The sequence below is a fragment of the Acromyrmex echinatior genome, chromosome 6 (genome assembly GCF_024713525.1).
Source record: "Acromyrmex echinatior isolate Ae372 chromosome 6, ASM2471352v2, whole genome shotgun sequence".
In the NCBI taxonomy this organism is placed as follows: Eukaryota; Metazoa; Arthropoda; class Insecta; order Hymenoptera; family Formicidae; genus Acromyrmex; species Acromyrmex echinatior.
Window position 1 is genome coordinate 2,398,263 of NC_141857.1, and position 23,851 is coordinate 2,422,113.

General features: G+C 39.1%; 1 long non-coding RNA gene across 1 annotated transcript in view; it reads left to right on the forward strand.

The window, feature by feature from the left end:
* The window catches only part of LOC147909263 (uncharacterized), a 148,438-nt gene extending 124,999 nt beyond the window's left edge, over nucleotides 1-23,439 (forward strand). Inside the window, exon 3 of the long non-coding RNA XR_015545489.1 lies at nucleotides 1,648-23,439. This is a non-coding gene — a long non-coding RNA (uncharacterized LOC147909263). The remainder of the gene's footprint in view (nucleotides 1-1,647) is intronic.
* The last annotated feature ends 412 nt before the right edge of the window (nucleotides 23,440-23,851 follow it).

Here is a 23,851-nt window from a genome sequence, read left to right on the forward strand (position 1 = left end):
ATCGGTCCGGCAACGATTAATAATGATTTTTCGTAGCCCTTCCTGTTGAAGAGACAAACGAAGGGAGAGGCCTGCGCCTCTTTTCACGGAAGGACCGCGAACGGAAGTTGCCAGGGGCGGCACACCCTCGGTGGGTGGGCCTCGAGCTGAATTAAAATTGATGGATAAGGGCAGACTGCCTCGCAATTTTCGTCGAATTAACCGCGCTGTATTACTTTGCGTTATAGAAGTCTTCGGTTCCTTTCCGGACGCTCGTCTCCTTCGATTCATTCTTACCGAGGTTCTCGGGGGCACTTTTTATAGAACGTGAAATTCGTGCCGTGATTGAACGGAGAATTTCGCATGGTCGTTCCACGAACGATTTATCTGATAGAAAATTGAACAGAGTCGTCTGCATTTGAATACAGTTACATGTACATATATATCTAAATAGATTATTATTTTTGCTAAATATTCTTTAGAGAAAAAGAATCTAATTTACATGTCAAATAGTCGTTTCACGAATGATTTGTAAAAATAAACGGAGTGTTGTCTGAATTTGAATACGTATACGCGTGTATATTTAAACAGATAATTATTTCTACAAAATATTCTTTAGAGATGGAAAACGTAATTTGCATAAATATCAAATATTTGCTCTGTCGAACTATATTCTAAATGAACGACTTCATTCTTGGCCTGCTTCTTCGCGTCACTCAATTTTGCTTCGTTAATTATTCCAAGATTGGTATGCGATTATGACGTGATATTTCATCAACGCCAGCGAATAGTTCAACTATTAATCGTCCTTTCTTTTACGCTCTCACTCGCACCAAGCTAATTTATAACAGAAATGAATTTCTCGAACATACGACAGCTGCTGAATCAACGCCTCTTTTTACGATTCTCCAACGATATCCTTTTCAAACGAATATGAAGTAATTCGACCAGCCGATATCGATTTACACCATCGGCCTCCAGCGAACTTTCATAGAACTTTTCCCCAACGCGAAGCGTTCTTTTATCCCCAAAATATAGGAGTTGAGGGGTTTTAAGTGGGTTATAATTATTTACGCTCCAACTCTTCTGTTATTGCTGACTAAAGCTAGAAAGTTTTAAGCGTAAAACTTATGATGCGGAATATCATTCCTGTTCAATAGATACTTACTGATATCAGCTTTAACTATGTGTGACAATTGTAGGTCTGAAAATAATTTTATATAACACGCACTATTAGATATCAAAAAAGCAATGGTAACTCAATACCTTGAGTTAAATAACATTTTTAACTTTCATATGTCAAAATGTAAATCGATCTATTTCTATATGATTAGTTATGAAGTAAATAACTGACGTGTACTTAGTAATCAATAAATTAAATTTGAATCGAATTTAATACAAAAAATTTTTGTGAAATTGTTTCATTTTATTGTTTTATTTAAATTAATGATATTGATTAGAAAAACAACGGTTACCTACGTATAAAAATAATTAAAAATAACTCAAATTGAGTATATTTTTTGACATTACAAATTTAACAATATAAACGTAAGAATTTAACAAAATCATTGTTTATTATAAATTAAGAATAAATAGTTTGTATTTATTTATTATTTATGTCGCTCATTTTCACCTTGCCTTTGACCGCAATCTTTTTCTCTGTTTCAGGTACGTAAGGAAATTTTCAGAATATTAAGATAGATAACTCCAGCGTGATCGTAAGTTAAAATACTTCATTAATTCTCAATATCCTATTTCCACCGACTCTCAATTCCGGGTAAACAATGAGGATCGAAAACTTCTCTTAATTTATGACGTTCGGCACCGCCGGATAATCAGGGAGTTTTCGAACGTTGTCGAAATGGCGTCTCGCGGTCACGACGGGTTATTTTTTACCTGGTGGATTAGTCGTACCTCGGCGATATCGGGACTGGACGGTATGGTCGCGCGAGGGAGAGGGAAACGAAGAAATGGGAGAATGTTCGAAAAAGGAAGAGTTTAGCGTGGAGAAAGAGAAAGGGAGACGGTAGAGAGCAAGGAGAGCGGTAGAGGAGGCATTTTATGCGTTTCTTTCGTCGCGGGGTTTCGTTTGCAATAATTTATGCGGGAAGACAGCTTGAGAAATGACCACTGGCTCCTTGTGCAACCTTAATTTGCAACAGTTTACTTCAGGAACGTTTTGAGAAATGGCCGCTGGCAAGATACGAGGGCACGGGCCGCACTACGTTTGCGGTGGATTGCATGAAGACATTTATCGCGAATTGACCATCGATGAGAGAAAAAGGAAGAGTCACCAAATATCTGCGCGAGATCTCGCCTTTTAGACGTTTCTGCTCGTATAATTAACAACGTATCTGTCCGCGTATACAAGCAATCTTGGACGACAGTCGCAACCCTTATCGTATCGAAGAGGAAGCATTACAAATTCTTATCATCTCGACGAGAGGATACAGTCCACACATTAGTCTCATCATTTCTGCAAGGAGAGTGTATATAGAGTAGCCCTTCGTCTGCAACATGAATTTTAACTCTTCCGTCAGTTATAATATTCGAGAAGCAAATTTTTCGTATATAAAAATTTGAAAGCTTATGCTTTAACGAATATTCACTATCATAGAAATCGGATTGTACTTTAATTATTTTTTACAGATATCAGTTTAGTCTACCAAAATTTACGATCAAAATATTGATGGCGCCTTTAAAGATCCCAGTTGCTGGCAAAGAGTTAAATTCGAAGAACGTCCGTTTTCGCTTTACAAATAACACGGTATTCAATCGCAGAGGTGCGAGGTATTATTTCGTGTGTATTGTTACTTTTCAAAGTATCTCGATGGAAGATCACGTGCGATTAAGAGCCTTTGAAAAGGGCCTTCGTAACGCCACGTTGAAAGCACTGATGAGATTCGATTGCGACACCCGGCACCTTTGACATGCCTCCCGACGTAACGATCGCTGAAACATGAAATTGACCTTTCTAGCCAACCGGACATATCTGTCGATCAGGTCCACCGGGACAATTACGCCGTAACGATCCGCGACCAAGCTCTATCAGAATTCCCCGTCACGCGTCATGAGCATAACCGCGATCAGGCGAAACACAAACCGTTTCTTCTCATCTTTCTTCGTCTGCGCGCGCGCGGCACGAAAACTTTAAGAGCCTCTTAAGTATAAATCCAAAGCTTCTTTCTACAATGCTTAAATGTGGAATTATGTGGTTCTTTTCTGCACGTTTGTAGAAGAGTTTGATGTAACAATTTTTCAGATTAGTTGCCGTTACCATTATTAACTTGCGCTGAAATTCACTGCATTCTAATCGCATTTACATTGCCGTTTCAATATTGAAAAAAAAAAAAAGCAACTATATTATTCCACTGCAGCAAAAATCCTTGCTATTTTCCAAAAATATTGCCACGCGCGATGCCATTCAGGGATTTATCAGAGATAAAAAAAAAACATTCCTACAATATCTAAAGGATTTAAAAAAATAGTTTTATCTTCGACAATTTCCAATATGTATCGAGTATCCTTCAACTTCAACATCGGCCGCTATGAAAAGCACGTAAAAATTATATTCGTTCGTTTTTACAAATCTGAAAAAATCGAAACGGAAACTGAACGAATATTCCTTGCTTTCTTCTTTGACCTACTTCGACGACTATATCCGCGAACGTGTGGCGAAAAGGATGAAAGAACAAGTCCGATGGCATGATGAGAATCGGGGATGACGGGACGGGAATAAAGGCCAGCGACGACTAGGCGAAAACCGAGGGAGCACGGGATGAAGTCAATTACATTATGCATATGACCAGTGGAAGGCAATACAAGAAGCAATCGGCCAGCGATGGAGGCATGCCACCGCTAAATTAACTGCCTACCTAGTTGTGCGGGATGTAATAATGTATTAGCCGCGGTACCTCTCTCCCCATGACCTCTCCCTTTTGCGCATTCCGACGTGTGCTTGCCCATATATATATATATAGTAGATGGTACACCCAACCCTCCATCGATATTCCGTCTTGGATTGGAATTAACCCTTCCTTTCGTCATGTAATTTCTTTTATCTGTTTACTTTAAGCAATATTATACTTCATGAAGCAATTTTTAATTTTGCTCTATACATTTTAATGGCTGAAAATTGATTTTCGAGTCTTATGCTTCGAACGAAAATCTATCGCGAGTGATTAATGCAACGAACTGTAATAACGAGTCGACTGCTTTATAGCGAAGGGACGTTTAATGCTTTTGCGTCTATTTATATTTCCAGAACGAAGTGCCGAGGCTTTATTTTATTTAATGAAGACCTCGGTATGACGGTATTTCTTAGACACGTGATATTTACATCTAATTTTACATAATAATTTGATAAAAGTAATTTTGAATAAAAATACTATTCCGTCAAAATAACTGGTGCAAGTATAATTAAAGCCTCTTTTGGTATTTATGTTGATTTAAATTTATGGAATTTATGTAACACCGACATTTACAGAGGAATTGAGAATTGCTAACTAGAGTTGATAAACTAAGGCGGCCGGCATAACTAATCCGAACTTTCTCTATGATTAAAATATCACTTCAGTTGACAAGATCTCGGGGCAATCTATTTCACTGGTAGCTGCAAAAAAAGATTGATAATCCCGAGAGGGGTCTAACTAAATAATGGATAACTATCGACTGCACTGGGGAACACGCCTCGGCTGATGTGATGTGGTCAGGTGCGCGTGCAATGTATTCCGCGCTGTTTTATAGTGCAATTCCGCGGTGGTGCGCCGGTGGAGCTCGAATAAGGTTTTAGCGCCTTCGTAATATCCAGTAAAGCTTCTAGTTTATCGCGCGTTTTACACCGCCGCGGCAAGCTCGTTCGAATCTCCGACGGAAGAGTGGAAATTGTGTGTCTTGTGAAGGGTGGAACGAGGGAGGTATGAGCTTGGCTTCCGTGAAAGTCGAACGAAGGCACGCGAGAACGAGCCTCGTCGGAGAGAATTACCGATCGCTAGATCCTCTAGCCTGAGAGAAATGAAATCTTGTGAGAAACCCTGGTTCGATTTAACGAAACCGGCGCGTAACCGCGTCATTCCCATAAAAATTTGTATAGTACCGTTTGTTTAATTATTATTATTTCCTCTTAGATGATCTTAAAGCTCGAAAGATTAAATTCCCATCCCTTGCTCTTGTGAATGTACATAAGAAGTAATTAAAGATAGATAAGTGAAGTTCGTGTAAAGATTATTATTTGTGAAATGTTCATTTTAAGAAATTACTTGTATGCTCTAACTAATGTAGAGTGAGTAATGTAATGTTCGATCGAGATGAGAAGATGATAGACTTCCTCAATTCTCGAAATAGCGATTGGTGATATGAGAGAGAGGTTCGCGGCATGCGAGAACACGAGTATGAACGAGAGAACGGAGCTCATTGTATGTTGGAAAGCAGATATTATCGTATAATTATAATGATACGTGACAGAACTCGCGAGAGGAGGGCGGAAGTGGCACCGTGCTGATATCGAGGAGGTTTATAAATATCTGCTTCTTGATCGCGTCGAGTTAGAACGGCTAACGTTGCGAAAACTAACGACTTTGCGACCGTGTTCTGCAAAAGTATAGCATATGTCTGCGCGTTTACGCCTGAGATATCGCGATGTAAGAATCAGAAATGTCAAACGCAAAGAAATAACTTTCGTTTTGCCTTATCATTAATTCGTAAGCTCGTGCAAAAATATTCGCATTTATAAGATTCTTTATGATTTAACGTCTAGGCCCCTTATAGAAATCCAATTTAATATTGAAAAATAATTACTTATTTTAAGTACTAAAAGCACTGAACAGTACTTTTAACTCTGCGCCAACAGTATAGAGTTTTAACTCTTCTGTCAATAATAGAAGTTTTTTCCAGAAACGAAGCAAATTTTTTTATTCTTCTGAATTGTATAAAAATTTGAAAAAATTCTGGTATACTTGCCAAAGCTTTAACAACGAATTTTTATATTATTGAAGTCGAATTACATTTTATTTATTTTTTGTAGATTTAAATTTATCTATAAGAATTTACAAAAAAAATTAAAATATCAATGATGCCTTTAAAAATCCTATGTTGCCAGCTGAGGTTAATGCTTAATTCAAAATCATAATTAATTACTGCTCTCCAGTATTAAATTACTGTAAAGTACAATGTAGATAAGTGACTTAATTCGTGTGAAGGAATTAAATGGTATATTGAAACGATGTCATATTTTCAATAATTACTGATCTTTTATCATCGAGAAGGGTAATTAACGCAGCGTTACATAACGATATCACGCAAATAGACGAGCGCACAGTGCAAAGTACACGAAACCGAGCTTAACTCTTAATCTCAACGCGAATGCTGTACGACCAGAGCGACGAAGCGTGAAAAAGGCTCGCACGAGCGGATCTCTCGTGAGAGCGAGGCCGCTTGGTCGCCTTATCGCTTCCACGGCGGCTTTTCGTTTCGCGCGCGAAACGCCTAACGGGTATAGTGCTCTTAAGAGCCGGTCACAGAGAGATACGCTCGTCGAGTGCCGTACTGAGACCGAACGTCCGAAACTAATCGGACCGAAAATCTCGATTGACAGAACGATATTAATGCCAATGTATCAATTTGCTTTACGCACATTGTTCGCAGCGAGACGAAGTGAGCCGGATTAAAGATGAATCTGCAATCGCACGACAAAACGCGCGACTAATTGAAATTGAAGTATTATCGGGCACACAGAGTCTTCGACGTTTGCGACAAGCAACTTTCACACAGAGTTTCAGTTGCTCGCGCATGCATAACCGTGAGGTACAAATCGCTGTCTTACGATGCAGTATCGTATGAATGTAGCTTAGTTTAGCCACAGAAATATTCATATAATATCTTTTTATACAATAACAATTAACAATTTGATATTGTATTATTTTAATTGAAATTTTTATTTATACTTTTGGAAAACCTAGGAAATTTAAGAAAATCTATATCATAAATTTTTAGAAACTTGGATTTTTGTTTAGACACACTTAAATAGTAATAGTGTAAAATAAAATTTTAAATTACTTTTTACGAAATCAAAGTGTACGATATCTTTGGACGGTTCTGATAATGCATCAAACAATTTACGTAACTTGGCGCCTTGAAATAATTGAAATATATTGTATTACGTCAGTGTTTCTTTTTCTTAGAGCCAAGAATAAGAAAACCAATTATACAACGAGCTTAACTCTATCCTAATGAAATTAAGCCGGAGCGAAGATCCACCCGCAAGGTTCGCCGAGGCGGAAGTTCCTCCGATAGGACGCTCGTAATCAGATCCTGGAGTGCCTTTAATTCTATTATCCTGTATTAATTGCAAAACCGATAACGGAGTGTCCTCGCGGTACCATTAAACTCGCGACGCTCGAAATTAAATTGTCCGGTAACATGGCGGACCGTATATCCCCCGACGTATCACTTGTACAAGCTAGCGCAACAACCTACGGTCGTGGCTAACTAACGTATTCATCCCTTAAGAGTGTCCGTGTGACGCCGATGACCTTGAGATAGCGGGATAACTTCCTTCCCTTCTCTTGGACAGACAAGAGAACTCTACCGTAAAGCTACATTAATTGCAATGCGAGAATCAACCGGATCGGCATGATTTTTCTGGCGTATCTTAAACCGGCTTGCAATCACAGTAGCCGGGGTGTATATCTATGTACATGCGATAACCAATAAGCAGCCAGCTCTGTTTTTCTCTCGTTAATGCAGAATAATAAGATCGGTAACGGGAACGTCGTTCCGATCCCGAGGACGCGGTCGTAAAATCGACAACCGCGTATCGACGCGACAAATTGCGAGCGTATCGTTAATGGAACGCCGTGTGAAAACGATGACCGCAAGATTAAAGCCGGAATCCTTTTCATAGGCTCGTTCCTTTGTCACGCTTCGCTCGCAACGAAACAAACCAAGCTGGCTGGCGCGTGCGACTAACGTAATAACTTTCGACTGGATTACGCGCGATCACGAGATAAGATAAGGACAAGTAGAAACCGGTCATCCACCGATTAGTAGATATTTTAGTAACACCGAACGAGAAATCAATATCATGCTGTAGCTCACAGAATAAAAAAACGAATATTTATACTCCTATATATTTAACATCATTATTAATTAGTATCTAAATAATAATTAATAGTATTAATTTACTCTTCGTATGTCTGTTTCCACTAATGATAGTTTAACTGTAATCTCGGTTCAACTAACTTTTCATCATTTTTAGGAATTATAAAAGATGAGCAGATTGGATCGAGATTAAATTTAATCTACATTGCTGGAAATGGGTATTCGGTGTAATCATATATCAAATATTACTTAATATCTATATAAAGTTGCTATAAAACTCTTTCTTACTCTTCTTCAAGTATACATTGCAGTACGTCTGTCTAGGATTTCACATCTAGGACTTCACATAATCGCAATGATCAGGCTTAGAATAAAATAGAATGTGTAGTCGTGCGAATTTGGGCGAAAAATTTTGCGGTCTGCTTAAAGACGACGCTTACGCCTCGTTATTTAATTTAACGGCTCGTTAAATGCGTCTGGGTAATTTGATGCAAGTTTTGAAAATAGTTGCCCGGAGTTTACACAATACCGAGGACGACCAATTTTCTCAATCTGCAACAATGCAGCGGTAGCCACGTTCTTTGTTATAAGACGGCGTCGTGACCAGGTAGAGATCCTAAGACTTTACTACCACACACACTTACGACGGCGCCCAACTGAACGGTACTTTATCGCGTTAATTTTGCATGCCGTTAGCATGGCAGACAAAGTAGTCCATGTTGCACCAAATGTAGCTCGACTCTTTTTTTTTCCTTTTTTCTTTTTAACCTTCTTTTTTTACTTGAGTAACGCGACAGTTTCCCACCCTCGAGACTCTCAAGCGGATACCGAACGGATAGAAGAACACTCCAACGACAAAGTGGACAATTAACCCCGAAGAGAAGGTCGAGGAGGGGCATCGTCGACAGATCGCAACCGCCTTCGTGGCCTGGCAAGACAGGCGAACGTCACGAAGATCCTCCCTCTTACCAATCTCCCTCCCCCCCCCCTCCCTTCCGGCCATTTTTATTGCACCGCTAAGGTGAGAGAGCGCTGTCCACGGGTAACACGATAGAGGGTGGGCTTATGGAGATCAAAACCCCGTATCGGATACCTTATGTCTCACAAATGGCCGCTCTGGATGGTGTTAGTTACAAGCATCAGCCATCTTTGGAGCTCTTCACGTGCTTCCTTCTCGACGGACCTCTTCAGTCCATCGAAAAACACTGCTTCTTTGCACGGTGACTGTCTGTTAAAAATTAATATTCACCGATAACGCTGAAACATTTTATTGACGTGAAGATGAAGACGCTTGTGGATTATCACTGACACGTGCGTCAGACTTACGCAACAGGAATGGACACTCGAAAGTCCTCTTAAGTCGCGACGGCTGACTTCGTTGATACGCGATTTTGATTGCAAACAAAAACAAGAGAGATCAGTCTAAATGCGGAGCGCTAAAGATATCTCATTGATATGCGTCTGGGAAGGGTTATGCAAACATCGCTTGAGCTTCCTAGGTTCCAGAAATTCAGAGGAATGAGAGGCATGCACATTGCTGTCGAGGCGATGATACTAATAATTAATACACGTACGCACGAGGGGATTCTCTTCTCCGACTTTCTCTCTTCCTCTCTCATTTCTCATTTGTTTTGCTTTCATGTTTCTCATGCTTTCTCGCACTCGGTTTCTTCAGTCCGCGAGTTGGAGGATAGTCGATGAGACAGCAACTCCGTTGATGGCCAGAGTCCAAAGGCAAGAATACGCTTTAATGAATTATGGGATGTACAGTAGTTATATCGTATCATCCACATACCACTTAAGTTCGACGCGGCCAATCCTCGAAAGAAGGACGCCTCTTCGGTTTTGCTCGCGTGAGAGAAAATACTATTCATTTACGATACGAACTCCACGTCGTTTGCATGGGTAATCGAATATGGATACGGTATATCGTGAGATGTACGTATCGTATGGACGAGTGTAAATCTACAGGAATTTCTGAAAAATATAATTACCACCGCGCCAGCTTGTATAATTGACGACCTACATTGATAATAGAACGCCGATCTTTTTTTATCGAGAAGACTCATATTAGACTATTCTTAATGGACAAGCAAAAGTATTGCTAAGGTTTTTATCCCCTGCCGTTGAAAACTCGTTAAAGATAAGTCGATACCTAAGTGCATTTTGTAGCTGTACGAGTAGTAACGCGACGTTTAAGACGGCAAGAACGGAGGAGCGAGATATAAGTAAGAAGCGTCCGAGTAGAATGAAAGAGCATATAGGAACGACCGCGTCTGCCGTTACAGAATCAATTGACGTCGCCTCTATACATTCTGCGTCTACAGTGCAATAATTAATACACGAGGCAATGTCGAGGCCTCATCCTACGCCGCCCTTCGCACAGAGAAGCCGGCCGGACGTCCAAACGGCAAGAATACCGCTTTAATGAATTATGAGACGTAAGTCAGTAGTTATATCGCGGCGAGTATCGTCTATAATACAGCACTATAGGGACCATGAGAGACGTGGCCGATATCGAGGAGAGTGTATGGGCGCCGGGTTACGAGCGAGAGCGAGATTGATTTCGCAATCGGAACCCAAGAATAGCGGTGCTATAAAATGGACGGCCGCGTGCACGCATACCGTACTACCGGTTTTCAGACGTAAATCAAGAATAGCGAAGTGTAATCCTACCGTAATTCGCGGCGAGGCGGTATTACGATGCGGGAGATTGTAAACGGGTTTATTAGTTCCGGGCCGAAACGCCGAAAACCCCGTATAACTCTGCGCGACGTGCTTTAATGGTACCCGACGGTGGCGGGAACTAACACGATCGAGTAGCGGGCTTATTAAACGCGTTTTACGATTTCATTTAAGCACATGTGAATGGAGAATTGAACGATCCCTCGAATTTCGTACTGGTTATTTAGTTTGTCGTGCCCGATCCAATCTTAAATCGGATCCGGTACCATTAAGACGACATGTCCGGAATTATTCAACGATACTTAAATCGTACAAATAATATGACACTGTATTTAAGCTTTGTTAAACTTTACGCTTAAAGATTTATATTTGAAAATTCTTCATATGTTCTACAAAAGCAGATAAAAAAATTTAAATATTTGGATTATATTAATTTCACAAATATCTTTGTGATTTTAGTATAAATTAGAAATAGTGAAAAATATGTAGAGTAAATAAAGACGAAAATAATTAATAATAATAAAAAATAAAATTACATAGCAATGTTAAATTTTAATATTAGTTAAATAACATTAAATTAGGAGACATACCGTATCAATGATGGAATTGCTTCAATATAAATTATAAAATGAAATGTTTCGACCCTTGGATCATTCTCATCGTACAATAAGATAAAAGATAAAAAATGCAATTACATCAATGATTATAAATAATATCTTGTAGAGATCCAATCGAGATTGTATTTATGTCTGTACGGACACAGTTATACAATGTGAATTTCTCTGTTTAATCTGTTAATCAACCCGGTAATCAATATGAAAAAAGTACATATTTAATAAGTTTATTAATAGATACATATTAATATAATTTATATAGTACATAGAAATATAAATACAATATAAATAAGAATGAATAAAGTGCATTATTAGTGGAACGATAATTAGATGAAAAAAATCGGAAAGCTGTCGAGATGTCAGCTAGAGGTAAAGTGGATATAATGTAATGTAGAGGAAGATGATCTCTAAATGCATACATCTCTAAATGTGTAGATATGAGAAGTACAGTTACTTCCTTACACGCCAGTAAATTCCGACTCCCAACGGCGCTACTAGAATAGGTGCGTCTATATATTCGTACGAGAAATTCCGGAGTTAGGATCAGGGCTTAATCTTTTTTTCCAGGAACAAACCGCACCACACGAAAGGGCTTAATGAAGACGCGTTTCCGTGAAACTCGAACTACCGACTACTAAGGATTATACGAGACGTACTTCTCTGCGCCGGTAACTCGAACCCTACTTCGTGAATAGGATTAATAAAACCTTACAGGGGAACCGTTTCCACGGAGATCTTAGGAAATGGTTCATGTAACTTTTCATTAATTTACGTCTCTCGTAGATTAGGAAAGTAATCCGCAACATAAACTTCTCCTGAAATTTCGCACCGCAAGTAGCAACATTGTCAAACTTGATGCTGAAGCCGTCAGTCGTTTCGTAAAAATTCTTCGTGAACGCATTTAAAATGCAATAATTTTTTTTCTCCTTTTAGAATCCATTTCAAAATTATTTTTTAGATCTTTCATATTAATAATATTATCTATTGTTAAATCGAGTAGAACGACATTAATAATTGGATTAATGCATCATGAGTAAGTCTGGAGATCTTTATAATCTTGAAAATTAAATTTTTTTAATTATTCTTTTCACATTTTATTCTCTACTGAATTAATTCCATATATCGATACTGGGTATGATGTGAAATCGGCGACAGCCAGCGAAAGTGCGTCTATAATACGTGCGTGATCACAATGCGGTATCCTGGCTGGCACTGTCACTCCCGCGTTTCATGGCAGTGAATCACTTTTTTCTTTTTTTTTTCGCGCGTGCACGATCAGTGCACTGCATCACATCATAGTCCCCTGGGCTTCAAAGGATTGAGCTGATGCCAGGACGAAGGCGCGAATGTAGTCAAATCACATCGTCCTCACTCCGGTTGACGTGTATACTAAGGGGAGAAAGAGCAGAGTATCGCAGGAAGACGAAAAAATCCTCCGCACCCTCCTTGACCACCCTGTTTAACCTCCTCCTACACTACCAGCTATTCTCACGAGGTGCGTATTCTGTCTCGAAGCCTTCCATGTGTGCCTCTCCTGCCTTTTCCTCTCCCTCATCCCAGGCTCTCTCATCCTGACGCGCACCGCCGCACTTCCGGTAGGCGTGTAAAATATATCGCGCTTTGTTCCCTGTCCCCCGTTTCTTAGGCGACTTGCCGGTGGCGCTTTCGACCCATCGAAGCACAGAATGAACTGCGGGTAGACTCACTATGCGAAATTGGAAGCCGTATATTTCTATGTAGGTGTGGTACCCGTATTCTCTTCGCAGATTTAATGCTAAATGAATCTGTCAAACTGTCGTGTTAATATTGCATACGATAATCATATTAGATGAATGAACAACATATTACGGTCTTAAAAGAATATTTTGTTTAATATTATTCCGAGGAATAAAGTTCGAGATAAAAAAAAGTGTAAACGATGCGTCATATTTTGTGTTAAATATGACGTGAAATTTAAAATACTGTGTGAATGAGATAATATCCGAGTGAGAATAATTAGAGCAAATATATAGCTTTTTATGGCCATATGCAGAAGAGTAAATATATTCAATGGGCCACTTGCGTTGCTAAACATTTTATCGGTTTTTATATTGATAAAACGGATGGTAAAACGGTAATATTTTTATGAGAAAACTTGTTGATGAGAGAGTAAAAATTATTGCGTGCGATGTAAAATGACTCTGTTTGAGAGCAGGCATGAATAGTTCGATGACTATTGAATAAACAAGGAAGCTATTGACAGCTGGCGTTTTTCAACCGGTAGAATGCATCGTTTTGCATCGGTGATCCATACTTATAATCATATTCAGCAGCCGGCGCGGAAAGCGCCCGCATGGATGTGTAAACGTTTACTTCCCGGCGCAGCGACGAGTCGTAAGAATACGACTCTCGGAAATCGCAAGAAACCGCTCTAGGAGATTCACACACGCGGGTCTCTTCTCTTTTTCTCGCCACGGCACGGCAGGCAAGTCATTACTCAGCAGAAGGAGGAACAATGTGTACCCGGCGAACAAGAAATTGTTTTCACGCATCGACTCTCCGCCGATGTACCGAGAACTTTTCATCGGGAGACAAGCCGCCGATGATTTTTATCCCGCACTTGTTAGCGACACGCGTGCATTAATTAATCGGGAACAAACCCTTGCCTCTCCCCTCCCCCTCCCCGCGCCCGTCCCATCTCGCGCTTTTTTAATCCGCTCGCTTCTTCCTTGTTCGTTCACAATGTCATCAGCAAATCGTGGTCTGTCGCGCGATACAACTTTTCATTTCATCATCCCTTCTACGTGCTTCTAAAGTGTATAACGAGCCGACGAGAACGTAAGGGTGACGATGACGATGCGTGTACATACGTACGCGAATATACATGGTGTATCATAAGATCTGGAAATATCAGTATCATCCATAATTTTGAACGTTATATGCAAATCGATCTCGTTGAATAAAAATGTTTTTTTTTTATGTTTTTGCATATTCTCGAGATGTATTTTTGCCATGTAAATATAAAAGATGTTACTGAATATATAAAACTAAAATACAATATAAAAATGCAAAGTCAGGCGAACATTTATTTATCAAATAAACACATTGTAAATTACATTTTAATATAAATAGACGATAAAGGTATTTGTATGACATTTTCTAATAATAATTTAAAATAAACTTTTTTCATCCCAAATATTTCTAAAATATCTTGTTAAAATGTGTAATTTTCCATTTACAATCTGGATCTTTTTTGTTTGTTCCAAGTTTCTTTGTTTTAGGTAGTCAAAAAATGTGGACAAATTTAGGATTACTTTTAAACATCTCTATTATATTATCAAATAATTTTTTAATTCAAATGTTAAAAGCTTTAATTCATCCTTTTTTATTTCAGAGAAATTTGAGAGTAAATTTCGCTTGTGCCAAAAAAGATCTAGATTACAAATTAAGTATCAAGTATTATCCAAGAGTTAATTGTTTAAAACGAAAGAAAAGGTGACTTGTAAAATTTTTGCCGAAGTATCGACGAAATTTACTAGAGAGGTCTGCTACCACACAATTTCTACTTTTTATGATACACCCTGTATGCATTCGTATATAAGTACATACACGCGATATGTATACGCACATGTTCATGCATACTTGCAGGGAGGAAGGTAAGAATGTCGGGGTGGGGGGGGGGAACCATGGCGTTCTCTTGAGTCTTCTAAGAAGACGCAGGCCAATGATTGGTCGACGAAGGCACCCTTTGCACGCCCACATGCGTATGCATTACGCGGTGTGAAGGGGTTAACTGTACTCACAGGGAACATGCATCCCCACGAGAATGAGGGGCTGGGAAGTCATTTGGTTCCCCTTTCCCTTCTCTCTTTGTTTATCCCGATCATTAAAATGGCCGCCGTTACGACGATCTCTCATTGGCCCAGAGCTCCTTTCTTTTTGCACCCTTAAGGCTCTCCTTTTTCTTCGATTTTTTTCTCTCTCACATCTGACGCATTCATTGTTGATATGAACGCCACACTCATTTTTCCGAGAAGCCTTCTTTTCTTTTTATACGCACAAAACAAAATTTTAAGCACTAGTAAGCAATTGAAAAATTTTGCACCTTTCCATCTCTTAGATTACTTTCGTAAAGATTTTTTTATTTAAATATTTAAATTTTCTATTTATAATCTGTATTTTTTTTTTTGTTTATTCCAAGTTTTTCTTATTTTAGATGGTCAAAAAACATGGAAAAATTTGTGTTTGTTTCTATTTCTTATTAAATTTTTTTATCAAGACAAATATATATATATATAAAATTAGAACTAAATATGATTTTTTTTATTATTATATGTGATGTTTCTTGTACCCTTCGTTACGCGTAATTTTCATCCATTCCTTAGTAAGTCTTCATTCTCAAATAAAATTTTTCGTGGATTCTTTTCCGGACTTACATAGTCGATTTGCTGATCTTGCTAATACTGCAACTGTCACACGAAGACCTCGTTTTTTTACTTCTCGAGTTTCGTTCTCGATGCCTATGATTTTCTTGCCTAACATAAATTCCCATATTCCTCAGCCGCTCGAGGCCGCATTCCAAAATCTGGAGCAAGCGCGACGAGGCGCCCGCCGGTGCCGCCTTTATTTGCTCATTTCCCTGGAGCGGTGGTGGCGACGGCGGTGGCAGTGTCCTCGGTAGCAGATAAAAGAGAAAGAGGTGCAAGAGGCGTGGGGAGGATAGAGGAGAGGTGATGGACTGTCACCGATGGTAATACATCGTCGCCTTCGCCTGGTCTCTTATAGACGGGCGGACACGGGAGAGACACGAAGGACGAGTTCACGCAAACACGTGTTACGAACAACAGGTCCGTACGTCTGTACATCCTCTCTATCTCCTCATCCTCCTCGTCCTCCTCATCCTCCTCGTCTCCTCCTGCTCGTTTCCACTCAGTTTCTCCTCTTGGCTGGAGACGCAGCATCCGTCTGGCAGGACTGGCAGGTAGCTCGTTCGTTCCGTTCTGCTCGGTTCCCTGCTTCGAATCGCTTGAGAAAGAGAAAGGAGTAAGACAGAGAAATAGAGAGAGATGGAAACAGCCGCGGGGTTCTCGGCGGACTACAAACGAGCCGTATTCGCCAAATCCAGCTAACTCGAACCGAACTGAATCGAAGGAATCCGTCTGCCGGCAATTCTCGTTCTTTCTTTCTCACTCTCTCTCTCTCTCTTCTTCTCTTTGCTTCTAGCCTCTTTCGTTCCTCTTTAAGTGACCGTTGCCTCCATAGCTTCGTTCACTGTTTCCACCACCCACTGAACACCTCGACGGGTATCCGTCTAGGAACTCAACGAAAAATTAGTGAGAAAGGGCATCCACTGTTGTGGAATTTCATCTTTGATTTTGTGAAGACGTATACACAAAAGAACGCGAGAAAAAGATGGCTTCTATAGAACATGAGATAACTTTTTAACATTGACGCACAAAAATAATGTTTTGAATGATTGAATATTTATATATCTTTGATACAATCGCACGAAAAATAAATATTAGAATTGGAAAGTAAAATTTATGTTCTTTCAAACGAAGAAAGAAATGCAATCTTTTATTACATCTAATTATGAAATTTATTCCGTTTATAAGCTGAATTATTTTGATTTATGGAGAAATAACGGAAAAAAAAGATGAAATATTGTTATGAAAACGTCACGTGTGAATAGAAGTCGCTTTTAAGAGAGAGAGAGAGAGAGAGAGAGAAAGAGAGAAAATCCAATTTATTTAATTATGACTCAAACGAGGAATCTAATGATATACGTAGGTATCTATCCGTGATAAATGGTGGAACGGAAGAAAAAAAATCGGCGAAAAAGTAGGTTAATCCTAATCGAAGAAATTCGTCTTCCACATCTCTCTGCCGTATTTCTCTCCTCTTCGAGTCAACGTCATACTGTTTGGTCCAACGATGGCCATAACAAAATTAGTTGGGAAATCATGAATGTGTCCTATTTCGCTGATAATCAATTCATATTTGGAATTAATTAACGGGCGATTAAATTACAGTCATTTTTTTTATTTCTAATCGACCTGGCGACCGTTAATCCTAATAACTCAGGACTCGATGAAATATATGGAATATTTCGCCGAGACCCCGATTCGAGAGTTGCTCCATACCGGTCCTACGTTAACTTCTCGCCTGCAATTAAAACGCCTTCGCCGAAACGATAGTTTTTAGAATGGCATAATGTAGACATATTTCACGTCGCACCGCATATTAACTCTTAACAGACCCCGAGTGTTGACACGCTTATCGTGTAATTTATCGCCTTATTACGCATTCTACTGTTAAGAAAAAGAAACAATTATATTATTCCAATCTTGAAATACGTTCGCGTAATTTTGACAGGGTAACATTTGCATTAATTGAATTAATGGTATAACCGCTTGAGTGCAGATCATTAGACAACGCAACTTCATGTTTATTCATAAATCGACGAATATGTGTGTGCGTAGATGTAAAGAAGTCATTTTCACTACAATGCCATTGTCAATGAAATATTTCTCCTTCATTCATACAGGCAATAGTAGAGCTAATATATCATCTGTGAGTATATTACAATACCGTTAATGATACTCATTTCACGTGCACCGCCAGCTCGAACGCAGTTAAGCCCTATAAACTAAGCAGAGACAAAACCCGTGTAATTTATCGCGACAGTACTGGCACCTAATTCGCAACACCTTCCTTCGTGGCAGGACTAACGAGAAGATTTACGTTTAAAGTGCCGTCCCGCGGAAATGTACCGGTCGACTACAAATTATATCGATCTGAAATATCGTGTATGCGAAAGACACCCTGAAATTATTATCGGTCGGTGGAGCGAGCACCGCCAGAGTGGCTGCGGATAATTAAAATCAATAGGATTCTCGACTTGTCATTTTGTGATTTCTAATCGGTTCGTAGCAGTGTCGATGGGGGCTTCCGACGACGGCGGACGATGGTGATAAAGAACCTTCTCTCGTGCTCTGCCTCTCTCTTTGCCGACTCTCCCTCTTTCGTGCCACGAAGCCGTCTGCTATCCGCCCGCTTGCCCAATAAATTCGTAATTTATCGCGCAAGCTACGAAACTCGCTAATAAATCCCTATAGAGAAGGCGGCCCTCCAACGCGCCACGAGAGAGAAAGTCCCGACGTCCACGAAGCATTGAACTTCGGGCGAAGAAAAGGAGTTGCACGTTGCAATCGTCGATACACGATTGTATTCCAGCATCCATATTTCGAGTGTATGAAATATACATGGGGAACGTAAATGCGATTCGATTTAAGGAGATAATCGTGTCCGTTTTATTTTTCATGAAGACTCTTTGAAATTGCTGTAAATATTCTTGAAACCATAAAGTAGAAATCACCATCATATTGGAAATGAATCCATCTCATCCTAAATCTTAATTTAAATTTGTTGGAGCAATTTGAATAGGCTTGCGAACGCAAATAAAGAAGGGTTAAGTTTCTAAATCCCTTCGTAAGAGCATAATATGAAAATAAGCACGACGTCAGCGATATCATATAGTATTCCTCGAATGCTGATATACGATCATACTTATAACTCTCATTTATCAGCCGTAGATACCTTTTCTAAATGTAACGGATAACGTTAGATATGTAATATCTTCCCGTTTAATATCACGAGAATATGATGGACTTATCAGAATGAGATGAATATGCATATTTCACATCTCTTTCTCTTTTGTTCTTATTGAAAGGTAATTTTAGAAAAAAATTAAAGGAAAAAAAATATAGAAATATAGAATTAAAAAAGATAGAGAATAATAATTTCTTTTTCTTTGCCTATTATGTTATTACGTCTTCCTCGAACGTGTGTATGTTTTTATCTAATTTTGCACGATAAAGATGGATAATTGTTTTTTATAATTAGATCAATTCAAGTTGATTAGAACTACAACAGTGGCATTCATGTAAAAACCGACACTTATCTTTAATTCTCGAGCGATCGGGCAGAAAGAACGATAAATTTTTTGCCTCTTCCCATAAATTCTCTGAATCGTTCATCCAGAAACAAGGTGATGAGTATCGATTTCGAGATCATTCACATAATCATGGCATAGCTCTCTGCAATGAGGAAAGAAAGTAGCGCAAATTCTTATATTTTTCTGCGAGTATCCGTTGATGCGGATCGCCGCAAATCGATTTCTGTCTTCAACATGAATGCAAACCGTACTTTCATCGTCATAGCGAACTCTCACTCTCCTCATACATTTTGTCCGTCGCTTTCCGTTCGCACAGGATATACCGTTAAATTTTATACTACAGCGAGATCTAGCATCAAATTAAATTTATCTGCCGATCGACGCCGCTGGAGAATCATACACGAAATAGAAGTACACGAAATAATTATCGAATGAGAAAGATCGTAACGCGAAGGTTATCATTCTTGTCTTAAAAATGTCATTCTTTAATCGCAACTTTATCTCAGAGAAGAACAGCATAGCTGCAGATAGAGTAACTATAATAAGTTATAACGGCGCGCTCGGAACTCATGTTTAATGAGAAACGCTGGGAACCTGAAACGCTGAAGCCCCAAGTTACTTATGTATTGCTTGTTAAATTTATATGACACTAGAAAGTACTTTCGTAAATTATTTTAATTGGAACGAAATGTCGCGTAGTTGTGTCACGGACGAAAATTACAGTTTCATAAATAATCATACGTTCGCCGACGAGGTTCTCGGTACAATTAGATTTACGAGATTTAGGGAAGTGAGGAAATGATTTGTACAATTATGTCTATTATATCGTGACGGAAGAAGAAATTTAATATTTCTCAAATTGCCCATAATTCGTAGCAATTCCCATAACAGGGGGAAGAACCGCCGAGTTCTATCGCGCACTTAACGCACCCGCGCCGTACCGAGACAGGAAGCATGACAAACGAGAAACACCGGAACGACGATTTCCATCTGGAATGTGGCCGTTCGTGCATCCTGACTTTAACGTCGAGACCTCGCCATTTGAAACGAGGAACCTGCCATTTGTGTTATTACTGTGCACCGCGCGATATCCCAGACAAGAAAGAACGAGCATACCGTGTGTGTGGGTCGTTAGATATGCGTGCTGCAGATCGTGCTTAATAGTCACGCCCGTAAAATTAGTATACGAATAGAAAGCAGATAGAACGCGTATAGAGGGATGAAGGGAGGGGTAGTGACATGGAATTCCTGAAAGGGAACCAGCGAAAAATGCCGCTCGCTTCGGCTCGAGACGTACAATGGTTCGTTAATTCCGTCTCATTACCATCTGGCGAATCGACAGAAAATTCGCGGTTCCGCCCCGGTGTGTATTATAATTTCAATCCGACGCGCATATATCTCATATATACGCCGGCCGAAATCGAGCGAAACTCCGCGTTTTTTTAATGCACCTGCAAGCAACGGAAACGAAACCGAAAGCGAGTCCATCGCGTCGAACGTGCAGTTATACTTCTCGATCTCTTAAGGAAATAATAGAGAGCTACTCGGCGGAGTGCCGTTAATCTCGATATTTAAACGGTTTCGACCACGTCGGGGCACATCGCGGCAGGCCGAAAAATGGCTAGAAGAGCGCGAAGAGCTTTGATGGCCCATCGGGGTACCCGGAGGCATCCGTACCGATAGCCAGCGATTTTCAGTCGTCAAAATATACGTCTATGCCGTTTTCGTCCGCCGACCGTGGTATCTCCTATTCGAGACATCGATACGACCACAGTCGTTGCGCGGGCCGATACCTGTTGCTGCCGATGCAACAGCAACCCTTCAGCCGCTTGTGCCCCGACCCTTCCATCCTTTCTCCGTTCGCTATTGCGTGCCCGCAGGCCCACGCGATTAGGTCCTAGGCCCTGAGATTAGAGCGTGCCACGCCATAGTCGCCATAGTCTCTTTCTTTATCCATATTTGTTTCGTCCGTTTCGTTTGTTTCGTCGTGGCGAAAACGGGATACAGGATAAACGGGGACCCACGGATTCGAATGTCTATTATATAGGTAGCGGGAGGCCACCGAAAGAGAGGAGTCATTCTCGAGCGATCCGTGAGAATCGGCTCGGTTCGGCTCGACGCGTTGCGTTGCGTTGCGTTTTCGGATTGCGGCGAGAGAGCGAGCGGGCGAGCGTTTGTTCCCTTCCAGAAATTATTCTCCCGGAGGAGTCATTAGACGCAAGGCAATTCTTTTCGAATTTCTAATAACACGGAGCTACTGCTGGACTTCGGCAATGGTGGCGGTGGAAACGACCGCTTAACGGTATTCGCGAAAGTGGTGCCACTGGATTTATTCTCGGTAAGTAAACGAGAAAGAACTCGTGACCGATAACTGCGAATGATTTGTAAGATCGCTGTCGTTTGATGAAAGAAATATGTAATTATGTTCGTGTAGTTGCACACAAATTATGGGTTGCGTGGAAAATCGTTTTATATTTTTTCCTTCTTTATAAAGTTTGCGTTTAATTTCTGGTGTATAATTATGTGCTAGTAATATATATACAAATCCATGTTCGTCATTTTATGATATTGCTATCTTTATATAAGTTGTAATATAATGTAAAATGTAAAAAAAAGTCTCTCTTCCGCTAGCAATATAATATTGTATTTTCGAAATATTAAAATCTGCATATTAAAAATAATAATATTTTAGATGAGTAAAATAAATCGCCTTTGTAAGCCGTGATATATATTTAATATATTATTTTCTGATCTATTTAATATCTAAGAATAAATTTGACTTGCATAAATTTTACTCTCTATCAAGAAAAACAAGTTTTCGCAAATACATACTTCAGGCTGTCATTAAAAGTAATTTTCTCTCTGAATTCTTTATAATATAGGGCTAACAAAAGAAATGAACAAAAACATGAAGGTTTTGCGAAATTACACTATCTGAAACTTTTCATTTCCGGTAATAGTAGAATTACTTCATGGATATACATAACGTAACAAACCAATGATATTATTTTTTTTTTATATAGTTGCCTTTCAGATATCTAATTTTTTACGCATTTTCTCTAAATTTTTTATAGAACCACGCAAATATTTGTCACCACGCTGAGAGAAAAATATACTAAATTTTAATAAAAATTCATTTGAATAGTGTCAGTTAAATATTTATAAACATAAATTTATTTATTACAAGAACCATTAATTTTATTTAATTATTATATTTTTTATTCAGTAAACGTTTATTTATTTTCCGTAAATAAATGTTATATCAGTATTACTGAAACAATTATTTATTAAAATTTAATACACTTTTATGTCAGTGTAAAAAATAGACAAAATCAATGCTAAGCAATCTTTTGTAAAGAATTAACGACAGCTATATAAATTACTGCATCCGCCAATTAATTACGTCCAACCGCATAAAAATTCGTCAACAAATTGCGCACTGCGTACGACAGAGAAATATAATTGAACGTTGCATAATTGGAACTTAGCAGCAATCATTAAGGCAATTTCTACTACATATATGTACTACAATGTACAACCGTGGTTATAACTATCAAGGCGCGGGTGCAACAGCGAGACAGAAAGAGAAAGAAAGAGAGAGGGACAAAAGAATACGGAGAGAGAGACAGAGATGCTCGCGTGATTAGTGTCAACGAGTCGGTGAAGGGAAATTTCTAATTGCATACGTGCCGCACGACGTACGAACGTGAAAAGATATTCCGACGTCGGAAATGTGTGTACACAGCCGAGTGCGCAGCGATAGTTAAATCGACAATTATTCTCGATCGTAGGCTACGTGGGAAGGGACACGTGGATTACCACGACAACGATCAGAGACAAAAGCTGTTCCTTATCTTCTATATCAGTGATACGAAGTCGTTCTTTTCGAATTCTGCGCGATCGTCCAATCCCAGTCCAATCACGCGATCCTCTCGAATGAGAAACGCCAACGTCGTGATGTATTGCGTGTCGTGTTTAACTACCGAATGAAGACCGCAAAACTTGAGTAAGGATTATTAATGTCTCTTAATGATTCTTACATGTGCATTAAATGCCATGTTCATTTTATAACAGCACTGCGTCCGCATGAGATTCGCGAATTAATCATAGGAATCACGAAGAAATAAATGCTAAAAGACATATATTGATAACTATCTATTGACATAGATTGATATATTGATATATTGATAACTATTGACTGTACACGAAAAGAACGATTTTGAGCTGAAGTAAAAATTTAGCTAAATATATATCTGAAAATATTTATTAAATCACTAAAATAATTATATAGAATGCTTAAACGTTTATGACAACGCTGCAAAAAATTTTAATATTTTAGCATCCACTTACCCTCTAAAAGTAAATCAGTGTATTATTATTGAAAAATAGTAAACATTCGCGAATGATTACATCAGTTATAAGTGTAGCATTAAAATCAATAATAATACACGGTAATAATACACTTTCACAGAGTATATAATTATTTTGATGGTCCAAACAAAATTATTTTTAGATTTGTATCTAATTAAATCTTTAGATA